The sequence below is a fragment of the Lygodium microphyllum genome, chromosome 29, assembly GCF_053477565.2.
Source record: "Lygodium microphyllum isolate KBCC chromosome 29, Lygodium_microphyllum_v1.1.10, whole genome shotgun sequence".
NCBI classification, from domain to species: domain Eukaryota; kingdom Viridiplantae; phylum Streptophyta; class Polypodiopsida; order Schizaeales; family Lygodiaceae; genus Lygodium; species Lygodium microphyllum.
The window spans coordinates 107,174,149-107,186,742 of record NC_141163.1 but is presented as its reverse complement, the minus strand read 5'-3'; positions in this window follow the sequence as shown (position 1 = coordinate 107,186,742).

Here is a 12,594-nt window from a genome sequence, read left to right as displayed (position 1 = left end):
TTTCACCCTCTTTTGTTTTCCCCCCTCCCGGGTTTAATCCCCCCTAAGCCCCTTGTTCCCCCCCCCTGGGTTTAATTCCCCCCCCTAAGCCCCCTTGTTTCCCCTCCCGGTTTTAATTTCCCCCCCCTAAGCCCTTGTTTCTTTTCCCCCTCTTAGCTCTTTAGACTATTCAAGTTACACCCATAGGCCTACTTTGTCCTTAGGCTACCTTGCAGACTTCCATTCTCTTGCATTAATTCCTTCATTCACTTTTTAGATCTTTTTGTGCATGTGCTCTCTTAGTTGAGCTTTGTGTTCTTAGTTTTATCAAACAAGCCGGTGTCCACACACTCCCATGTCCTAAAAATCCAAATCATCATCATGGCCTCGTATGATATCCCGTAGGGGAAAAGTAGCCGTGAGAGAAAAGATAGGGAGGGAAGGTAGAGGGAGTGAAAAGAAGGAGTGGAGGAGAAAGAGTGGGAAAAAGATAAAAGAAAGGGAAGGAAGGAGAATAAGTGCTTTCTACGAATAAGTGCTTTCTATTCCGTCTACCCCAAGTCAAAATCCTACAAGGGTTCCGTGATTGCAAAAACCACACTCCCCCATAAACGTTTTTTGGATCCAAAGAGACGGTGGAATTCCAGACGAAAGAGAAAAAGGCTATCTCTCATTCGAACTACGATGCCGCCGAAGAAAGTCCAAGGTGTAGCTGCGGAAGGGTCAGCCCCCGGTATCCATGTGGATATCTCACCCCAAAACCAGGTTTTTTTTTCTCTTGGCTTTAATTCGGTTTTAAGTCGATCATGCAAAGGAAAAATATTAAGGATAGGATATATTTGTTCGAGTTATTTGTAACGAAGGAGTTTAGCTTAGGAATGACAATGTATAGAGCTTAGCTTTCTTCAAATTGCATCAAGCATTATAAATTACGAGCAAGATTATCCATTTACTATAGGAATATATTTTAGTTAAATCCTAAGGTGTTGAAATTATATCTTGCACCATTAGTCTTATTCCTTTCGCAACGAATCATGGTAAATGGCTAAATTCATGAAAGGTTTCTTTCGATGCTCAAATTACTAGGGAGTTATCTTTGCTAGTTGCACATCTCAGCAAAGCAATTGTTGTTATTTGGCATGAGTTTATCTTTAAAGAAAATGGAAGTTAAATGTTAGGAATTAACAAGTATAAAAATTAGATATATGAACTCATTTGGAAAGAAAATGTAATGGGGGATTGCTGGATGACACTCTATTAACACTTTTCCCTTGCTAATTGAGGACTTAGGGACTAATAAAGTGTGTATACACCGAGTTCACAACTAGGCCTTTTTGTCCCAAGGAGTATTGTCGCTTTTTGTATCACCTTGGCATTATGCTATATGCCAAATTAAACTGTATTGATTGGGAAAGTAAATTGTCACAAGGATAGCAAAACCGTGACAAGACGATTAATATTACCTTCCAAAAGATAACTGAACCAATCTAAACATAGAACGTTCATACCCTAAACACTTGACTACTTTCCTTACCATAAAGGCAATAAATTCATAAAGATAAGAAACTAGGATTTTTCCCTAAGGTTCTTAAAAGAAGAAACCCTAGGCCTGACATACGTCAGCTTAAAGAATCTAAACAGATTATTCCATCGCAGGACTTGCGCAACATGTATGAAATCATTTAGTCTTGTGATTGATTCACAAGGAGAAAGGGAAAAAAGAAAACCCTCATCAAGGACGGCAGATCCTTACGCAAGTTATCTTGCAAAAAGACGTATTTTTGGATATCCTCCTAAATAAGGAAAGTTGTAAACTAGAAACTAGCATATCTAAGGTACCTTAGGGTTAACCAAGTTGGGTATGCCCCACACCGGAATGTAAGAGATCTTGCCAAGTTACAAGACACCTTGGGAACGAGTGCTGATACACTCAAAAAGAAAAGAACACTTCCTTAGCAGTTTGCCATACAACTGAGTTGATTAATGGAAATGTTTGTGCTTGCTAGAGATTTTAGGGCTCTGTTTGAATTATGAATTACAAATTAAATGAGTATCTATACTTCAGGTTAAAAGGCCTGAAGGGAGAGGCATCTTCAGTTACCCCCGATTGCCTGCCTGAACCTAACCAAGGGAGTTGTTGACCGCGCCGGGAACGTGGACCGAACTCCCGTGAGAGGTCTTTTCGTTAAGCTCTACTTGGAGTAGGAGGACGCTTGGGTGTTAGGGGGGGCTCTGGCCGTAAATCCCTCGCCTTCCGGGTCCTGCATAAGAGGCTAACGTGACTCGGGATTTGATCTCGGGGCCCGCATACTAGTTGACGGACGGAAGCTTGGAATAGTGATCCCTGGAGATTACTGGTTAGCCTTCAGGCAGATTATGGACAAGCCTACAGGCGGAACTCCTTGTATTTCAAAGATAAAATGATGAAATGTTAAAAGAACTTGCTTGATGTTGTTTTTCTATGTCACGTGATAAGATTACGTGAAGGAACCAGTGCTTAACAAGGTTAATTAAAGAAGCTGATTGTTATATGTCAAATTAATGTGTTAGATAATTACATAACTAAAACAAACCGAGGAAAGTGCGGAGGATGGGCCATGGGTCCGTCCTACGGTTGGGTGGTCCCGGTTAGCCGGGAACTTTTCTCAAAAATCTCGAAGAACAGTGGAATGATCATCATCATCAAAAAGAATAACGAGAATGATGACCTAGAGTTACGTCTTACCCGATTTACGCCATTTTAGGGGAACGGAATGGGACTATGCCTTATGGCAAAGAGGTTGAGCTTTGCATCCCTCTCGTTTCCCATTCTCCTTGAACCAAGTGCAGCGTGAATCCGCTTCGGACCTGGCGTTTCTGCGTAAAGTAGTTTGCTCGGGTCTGATGCTAGTTGCTGTTAGCTAATGACCCATTAGAAAAACCCTAATTCCGATCGATCCTAAGTGGGAACGGCTAGGATACTTCCGCTACGTGGCAGATGCAGGAAGAACTAGATCGCAAAACCCGTAACATTCCATGGGAGTGCCGGGCGGAGCTTTCTAGACATCCTTTCCGATGGACTGCTAAGACGTGTCCTGGATGATACTAGGGGATACGTTACACAAAGAGAGAGAGAGAGAGAGAGAGAGAGAGAGAGAGAGAGAGAGAGAGAGAGAGAGAGAGTGTGTGTGTGTGTGTGTGTGTGTGCCATTGCCACTGCCATTACCACAGCATCCACTAAAGGAGGGGAGAACTACAAAGGAGAAGGAGGGAACATGTGAAGAAGAAGAAGAAGAAGAAGGAGAGAAGCGCAAAAGGATTCTTCTTCAAGATTTGAGGTAAGTGCATTCTCTCTTCTCTCTTTTGTTGAGAAACATGGAACTTGAACACAATTTAGCTATGGAAGCTTGAACTCATAAGCAAGAGACATGAAGACTGATGATAGACATAAACTTTCACTCAAGTGAATTAGGTTCCAAGATAGATTAGCTTGGACTCATAAACACAATCTTGAGTGGATAGGAACATAGAAGAAAGTACAATAGCATTACATGAAAAGTGAACCAAGTACATGTCTTTATAGCTTTCTAGCTTCTCCACTCTCCTCATTATGCTCATGGGATACAAGTCTCCTCATCATGCAACATACATCATTTGACCTATTTTCCAACACCCCCCCTCAAATGATGAATTCCTACACTTGCTGGATTCCCCCCCCCCCCCCCTCCCCCCACATGATAACATGGCCCAAGAGACTAGCTCATGGGCAGCAACCTAGTCAAGTCAAGCTTGAAATTTTATATTTTTTGACATGAGTTTTTTCAATACAAATCCACTAAGGGAAAGAAAATATACACTATGGAAAAATAAAAAAAAATTATTTAGAATAATCTGTCAGAGTTTTTGATGGTGTTGGAAGCATCTTCTTCTTCTTCTTCTTCATGCATACATTGCCTTTGGTGGTGATCTTCTTGCACTTTTTGTGCTCTCTTCTTGTGGACACATTCACTGGCTACATGGCCAGTCTTGCCATATAGTAATGACAAATAATTTGGTCCTTATTGCTGTTGGTGATAAATCCTCAACTATGTCCTTTTGCTATATAAGTACCCTTGGTGTACAAAAGGTTATCCCTTGAGAGCTAATTTCTTTTACATCCTTGCTTTTAAATTTTCTTTCTTCATCAAGCAGTGAGTGCTCAATGTCTTTGAGTGAGAGACTGGGAACATTACTTAGTGTTGAAACAAGGTTCTCATATGGTTCATGATTAACATTGGCAAGTAGCACTACTATTGTCTCATCCTCATCAATGTTCTTTTTAAGAGTTGCTAGCTGAGTTTTAAGGCTCTTGAACTTATTGATGTGTACAATCATAAACGAACTGTCTTTAACATCCAACTTATAAAATTGCATGAGTAATTTTACCTTTGAGTTCTTTGCTTGGGTGCCAAAGATATTGTCAAGATCTTCCCATGCCTTCTTTGCATCCCTGATGCTAGAAATATGATGTAATACATCATTGGATAGACCCCATGCAACAATACCTAGAGCTTTGTTGTTCATCTTCTTCCATGCCTTTGTTCTAGGCTGGTCTTTTGCAACATCTTCCTCTTTAGCATCTTCTTTCTTGTTCATTTACATCATCTTCCTCAAAGAGATCCAGAGGTCTTTCCTCATGAGATGGTACATGGTTTTCTCCATCCAGGCATGAAAGCCTTCTTCATTAAACTTTGCTATCTACTCCAGTTTAGTCATCATAGAAGGAGGTCTTACCATGAGAACACTCAGGCAGTGTCTATCCTTTTACAAAGGAATTGAGACTTACAAATGGATTTGATCAATAGGGCTTTAAATTATTACAAGTGATGAGAATGAGCTTTTGAGCAGCTAATGTAAAATTAGTGAATAGCTTGTTCATGAGTGAGCTAAATACACAAGTGCTAAGAGACACTGATTGACTATCAAGAGATACTATTGATGTTGAATCTCCTTGTTGAGCTAGATGTTGCTCAATGATCTCCTCCCCTTACTGATTTGGAGTGCTCTGGAATGAGCTAGAACTCAAATCAGAGTAATAGCAACTTGCATTAGTTGGAGGAAGTGAGAGACTGAAGTGTAAGATGAGCTTGAACTACACAAGCTATGGCTACCTTGTATTAAGGTTTCTATACCAGAGAGTTTTTTTTTGTCTGTAGCAGCATCTACATGCAATCAATTGACGAAAGATCTGATGGAGAGAAGACTCATATACCACATGTTAACAGCCTTAAGGTGGCAGGACTAATTTCGACGAGATCTATACTGACGACGCGTACAACCATGACAAGCGTAACCTGAGACAGCAAGGTACAATTTCCTCAATGTCGACCATCAGAGTGACCAATGTTAGGGATTTTTACGATAGGAGGCTATGCCTTGAGGTCCATGAGATATGCCTAGAAGAGGGCCTAAAGAGATGATGCTTATCTAGTATACAGAGGCAGAATACAGGGGTGTAGCCTTAACGGCGTGCGAAGCAGTTTGGCTTGTGAAAGTGCTACATGATTTGGGTATTCAATTGGACAGCAAAGTCACATTGCATTGTGACAATCTTAGTAATGTGATGCTGCCTAGCAACCTCGTCTATCATGCTAGATCCAAACACATAGAGATTCATTACCGTTTCATCAGGGAAATGGTACTTGCAGGGCAGATTGATCTACTTCATGTGAAGATAGAAGACCAAGTAACGGATATCTTTACCAAATCACTTGGTAAATATAAATTTGTTCATTTTAGGGAGCTACTTGGAGTACAACTAGTCTGAGCTTAAGAAATGGAGTTTGAGAAGGGGGAGGATGAGCTTGGTTCTTTTGATATTGAAACACCTCCATCCATTGATATTGAGGGTGAGGCCAAGAAAGAAGATGACTTATACAAGAATATTTAATGCATATAGCTAGCAGGGCACCTAAATTTTTTCCCCTCTGTAACCGTCGCTATTTGCGTTGGAAATTTCCTCTGCAAGCATCGCTATTAGTGTCACTATTTCTATCACTATTAGAGTAAACGTCACTATTGGGTCTATATGTTGTAGTATACTCAAGCAAATAGTATGTTTTAGCACCACACTGGTATCTTTAGGTAGATCCATGGAATCTATTTTCATATTTACCTCTAGTAAGTCCAATCACACTAATCGCCCATCCTTCAACCCTTCAGCCCATATATTTTTTCACTCATCTCTTGGTATCCCATGCCCTAAGATAGTCTACCCCTTGACCCCTTCACTCCATCATTGTATTAGCGTGCTAGCCCATTGGCCACTATCAACATTGCGATCGAGTTATGCTATGGAGTCTCAACTCAAGACCCTTGTCCTAACATTGCTTCCTTTTTTTGGAGGATTACTATAAGCCAAGAAAACTTGGAGTGAGCAACAAAAGATATTGAGCATGAATAGAATACGTATGCATATGAATTCATGTAAGATAGACTATTTTCACACCAGACTTTTATTAAGAAGAGTGCATGTACTTGCATGTACTCTCCTACACCTACTAAAACCAAACACACCAACCTAAACCAAGTAAGAAATATTCAAGCCACAATTAGGAGGACATTGCCATGGTCAAAATTAGGAAGAGACTATCTTGGCCTACCAAGCTAGAACTCATATTCAAACACTATGTACAAATGAAAGTTGTTTTAAGATTGACTATTTTGATACTATTCTTTTATCTAGGGGAGATTGCTATGTATAAAAATATTTATCACGCGAGTTTAAGAAATGGAAATATAGAAAAATATAATCTTATAGATTTATATTCATGAAAGGAAATATTTTAAAAATGATTTTTATATTTCATATGCAATATTTTTAGTACAAGGGTATAATTTAATCATAAAGTTTGACTAGATTTTTATGGCAAAAGGGTATGATGAACCTCAACAAAGGTAAGATATGATGAATCACAAGGTAAATAATAGTATCCATTTATGCCACATATCCAAGTTATTATAAATGTGTTTCAACAAATGAGAAAAACATCTATTCCTTGAAAAAGGGATTACAAAGTGCTCAACAAATTCGTAAAGATTTACAAATGAAATGATAAATATAAATGTTTTATATCTATTATGTAAGAATTTTTTAAAATCTTCATGAAAAATTGTTATAATCAAGGATTTATGAATTATGGTAAAAATTCACATAAGGGTCAAGAATATATCACAAAATAGGTTAGATAGGAATATATAAAACATAACATGAATGCATGTGATATATAGGATTTATAGATAGTGATCTCCCTAGGAGTTTTATTAAGAATAGTGCATTTACTCTCCTATACCTATCAAAACTAAATACACCTATCTATACTAAATAAGAAAATATTTGGACCACAATTAGGAGGACACCATCCTTGACAAAATCAAAAAGAGAGTATCATGGCCTACCAAGCCAGAACTTGTATCCAAACATTAATAGCTAAACATTATTGTGTAGGATTTCTATTCAAAATCAATTAGTGAGTCCAACAAGACCGAAATATAAGAATACATCATCATAGCCAATCAAACTTGAAATTCATTTCCAGATACAAACAATCACCTAAACACCACTCCTAGAGGGTACATTGTGGCAGCTTGATATTACCTATGTAATCAACTTTGTCAAAGCTGATGTACTAAGGGGTCCAATCTAAGAACCCTAATAGACAAAAACTATATATGCACACAAGGCATGTAGACCTCCTTCTTTGGTTTCCCTAGAGCAAAATTTGGACATGAACAACTTGAAAACTCACATAGGTTCACAACAAAGGCAATCAATGTATTTTGTGACTCCATTTTTGCAACCTTGAAAATGTGGGACTTACCATAGATGACCACAATCTCATGGATAATGTTCCCTTATAAAATACGAGCATAGTCAATGCACTCATTATCTGCATTTCTTAATTTCTTTCTCCATGTGTTAACACAACCATCTCCTTTGATTATTAGGGGCACATTGCAAGGAGATATATGAACATTTGGCACCCTATGATCCATACCCACCAAAAGAAATCCAAAGAGACCAATTTAGATGCCTCTAAACATATCCCCTTAGCTACCTTCCAACCAATGGTGCCGACGGTCCACATAAGCTTTGAATTTGCTTATCAATCCTCATCGAATAAACTACACTCAAGGGAAAAAACCCAAAACATTTTCCAACTCTTCTTATCCTTGTATTATCTTTGGCCCTTGAAGCCTGATGCAAGTACACCCTTAACCCTCCCATCTTTGCCATCATGAATCTAAGGATTAAAACAATTGTTTGTTTTGGAGATGCTTCATGTTTCTTTAGCCTTATGTAACGTTTAGTAACATTGACCTAAGGTAATGATTAATGGGTGGTGTACCCTAGGGATGGGGGTTGTGTATTTTGAAATTTAGTATTAAATAATTAAAATATTATTTCTAGGTGATGTTCATGGCCATATTATTATTTGTGGTTTTTAAAAATGGAAGAAAAAACATTGCTCATAGGAGCATAGATTTCCTTTTGGCTTGCTTCTCTCTTTGTTGACCCTCTCTCTTGCTCCTCTCTCTTTGTCAACCCTCTCTCTCTCTTTGCCATGGTTTTTCATTTTTTATTATCATGTCAAACTCGATGAAACCTAGTTTGCTTTCTTGCATGTGGTTCCTCCTTAGTGAGAATGTTATCTCTCTCATGTTAATGCAACTCCATGATATGTAGGTTCATGGATCACCAAAAGACCTAAGGGTGAGCTTCAGGAGTAGACCAAGAAGAACATTTAATAATTCCTAACTAGTTGCCCATATTTTGATAGGAAGCCATCGAGTGCGATGGATTGCAGTTCAAGGCCTAAGAAACCATAGTAAATTTCAAGGTACTAGAGATATAAGTTGATGTTAGGGAATGTTGAGTTTCCACTATTGATCTACCAATAGAGGCACTAAGGAGCTCAACCATGGCTCTTAACAACATTGTAGTGAGGCACTCACTACACTAATGGACAACTATCTGTATGCAATAAACTTAAAACTTCTATGGAAGAAAGGCATATTAGGCATTGAGGACATGGGAAGACAAGGTTACCAAGCACTCAAGTGTGTAGTAATGAAGATTATTGAAAAATGAAAAATTTCCACTATCCCCTTCTACTTATGATATGTTCAACTTGGGGAGGGGGTATCTTCATGAAGGCAAAGTTCTTGGGTACTAACTCAACAAAGGTTCCTTGCTTGACATTTCTCTCTTCTTTATTATATGACATCTTTGATCATAACTCCCCTTCAATGATGCCTTGAATATAATGGGATTGAGTTTCATATCCTTCATGCTTTCATCTAAAAGTGCACCTATGCCATTCCACTAGGGAAAGCCTATCATGAAGAAAGCTCTCTCATAAGGTTGCCAATTTTGTTTGAGTTTACATCTGTGATGCCAAGTTTAACATGAAGCATGGAAGCTAATGTCCTACTACCTTATGTATAGAGTGTTGTTGTATCATAGTATATGTGTACACAATGATAGCCAAAAATAAGAAAAAGGAGAACTAATCAATTTGTGGATTGGTGTTCAACTAATTTCAATGATATCATCTATTATTCATAATGATCCTATGATGCCTTTCTCCTCTTAGGAAAACCATAGTTCAAACAAGCCTTTGACATGTAAAAGATTCGTATTCATAAGCATCTTTGATGAGAAACATAAGAAAGTTACACACTTACAAAGGGATTTGAATATAAGGCATGTTCGGTGTTGATCCCAACTCATTATAAATATCATATTATGTATATCTATGACTATGAAGGTAAGGTTATCTTTGCTAGCTAGTATCAATCCCAAATGGAATACATTACAATGCCAAGAAAGTCAAATAAAAAATGATTGAAATGGTTAATTCATCATCATTAGCGAATACCTTTGAAAGTGACTAATGCACTATAGATTGACAATATTTTCTATAGGGGAGGAATGGAATGAAGAGGATTCTTACTAAGAGTAGAGAGTTGCCTATAGACTGAGGGAGAGAGTGAAGAGGAATGCTAATAAGAGAGACAATCAGTTTTCATGCAAAAAACATTGAGTGTGATTAATATTCCAATATTATTACCATTCTTTGGGTGAACTCATACACTTATGTTGGTTCACCAATCATGATCTATTAACTTTGATGCTTAGTGAAAGGAAAGTAGTTTTATATTTAGCATCTATCATTTTTATTTGAAAGAATCACATGCCAGAATGAGAAAGTGATTATGGTATTTGTGGGCCACTAAACTAGATTATAGATGTTGTCAAGTAATCACAATGTTCATAGGCCATTAAACAAAACTTTACATAGTGTGAATTGCATACTAAGAAGAGTATATCAAGGAATAAATGTTGTATACAAATAACCAGAAAAACTAAGAAAGAACATCAATGATTAAAAGCTACCTACTACTAGTGACTAGAAAATAAACACTTAAATTCATCCAAGTTATGATAACAAATTTTGTCTAAATATCCAAGGCACCATAGATGCCTAATGAAGGCTTTGACATAATCTAAGCAAAAGAACCATTCAAAGGGAAATACTAAAGTACAATTATGTACTATTGTCTCCATGGTACATATTGAAGCTTGGTATTTGATTGAACTAATTGAATAAGTGTTCTAGTTTTTGCCTCATTTTTAGATTTTTCACTATTATGCATTACCTATTCGAAAAAAGAGTTGACAGTATCAATACTAAAATCAACAAATGGCCTAAAGTTTTGTTTCCTAAAAATTATAATTCTAAGAAGTCACTCCAAATACACTACACAAAAAAATATTTTAATTTTTTTCATTAATATTAAAAAATGTGTTTAGACAAACTATTGCTTCAACTCTCTACTCTTGCAAATGTTTGTTTCCATGGTACATATTGAAACTTGGTGCTTGATTGAGTGAGGTGACCAATGTTTGTTCTTAGAATTGAAAGCCATTCATGAAAGGTCAGAAGTAGGGGAATGCAGTAAGATTAATGGTCTCGATGTCAGACCATTAAAGCTAGTAAATCTGCTTTAATGATAGACCTTGTTGCCTAGCATCTAGTGGCTCATCTCTTGGATGCATGCAATTGACCAAGCGAATAGTGGAAGGAGGGACGACAAGTGCCAAGAAGAATGCAAAAATCAATGGCAGACCAATGGAGTTGGATTTCATCAACGTAGTTTACAAATAATGGATTAAAATGGTAGAAGTGGAGAAAGGGTTGCATAAGAGTTTGAAGGAATACAATGATTTTTGTAAGAAGTCTCTGGGAGAGGGCATGAAGATTCTGCAAGCCCCTATGGATTTTAGCCTACCTAAGCTCAAGGATAAGTATGCTCAATATGATGCAGTTGGTGTGTTCTTTAATTTTCTAGGGCATTTTCCAAGTGAAATTGAATTCCTTAGATGGTTTTCTACAACCTACCAAGCGAGAGCTTCTATGGTATAGTTCCCTTTTGTTGGTAGGGGTTTTTATTTTGCTCCACTTGCCACTGGCTCGAATAAAGACTTGGTATTCGGGAGCTCCATTAGCTATGCGGGTAACCTCATATACATGGTGCCTTGGTCTCTCACATTCAATTTGGTAGATACACTCAAGATGAAATGCCCCCTGTATGGGTGCTTTACTTCATGATTGCATTTTTAAAATATGTTTAGTTCTCTTACTCTTTTTACATTTTTGAGTAATGTGCCTTACATATTCACCTAAGGAAATTATAAATAAATGTTATGACAATCACTTTATTCATTGCTGTGAGAAGAATATGTTATTTATTCAAGGTCAAGGGGTTTAGTTTGTGCTACCTTTGCTCCTAAAATTCCATATACTTATTTTCCATGCTCACCAGAGCAAGTGTGGAAATGCCTAAGAAATCTCAAATCAAAGGTAAGTCACCATTGAGGGTTTTTGGATTGTCTCAAATCACAAATGTTTCTCCCTCAGAAAGACTCTTAGACTTTCTTCTTCAAAATGGCATGGACTTTCTTCTTCAAAATGGTTTCAACCCTAATTAGGATATTGACCATGTGGTGAATTCTTGCAAAAAGTTTTGTGTGGAGGACTTTGTTGAGCTTGAAAGTCTAGCATTGCCTATGGTTGAAAAGGATACAAAGGAGTATGTTCATATCCCTATTGGGATCTCACCTTCAGAGAAGTCACTGTTCACAAGGAAGTATGGAGAAGTAAGAGAGCAAGAAAGAAAGAGACTGTATGTGGGAATGCCAATAGTCACAATGTGTGACCAGTCTTGCCTTATTCAATAGTCATTGAAAGAATAAATAAAAGATAAAAGTGATGGGCACCCACCACCTACAATATACATGTGTGTGAAGAAAATATAGGGTGGTATAAACACATGTGCCTTTACCCCCAACAACCTCCCACTGAAAGGAAAATGTACCTCTAATGAGAGGAGTGAACAAGAAAGAAGTGACAAAGTACAAATGTACATAAAGTATAATAGGATGAGGAAAATATTTCATCTCATCTTACACCCATCATCTTTCTAAGGAAAGAAAAAAATTCCACTAAGAGACTTTTAGTGACTAGATCTGGAGGATTCTCACTACTTGAGATCTTGAAAAGCTCAATAGAATTGTCCTCTACCACCTCCTTG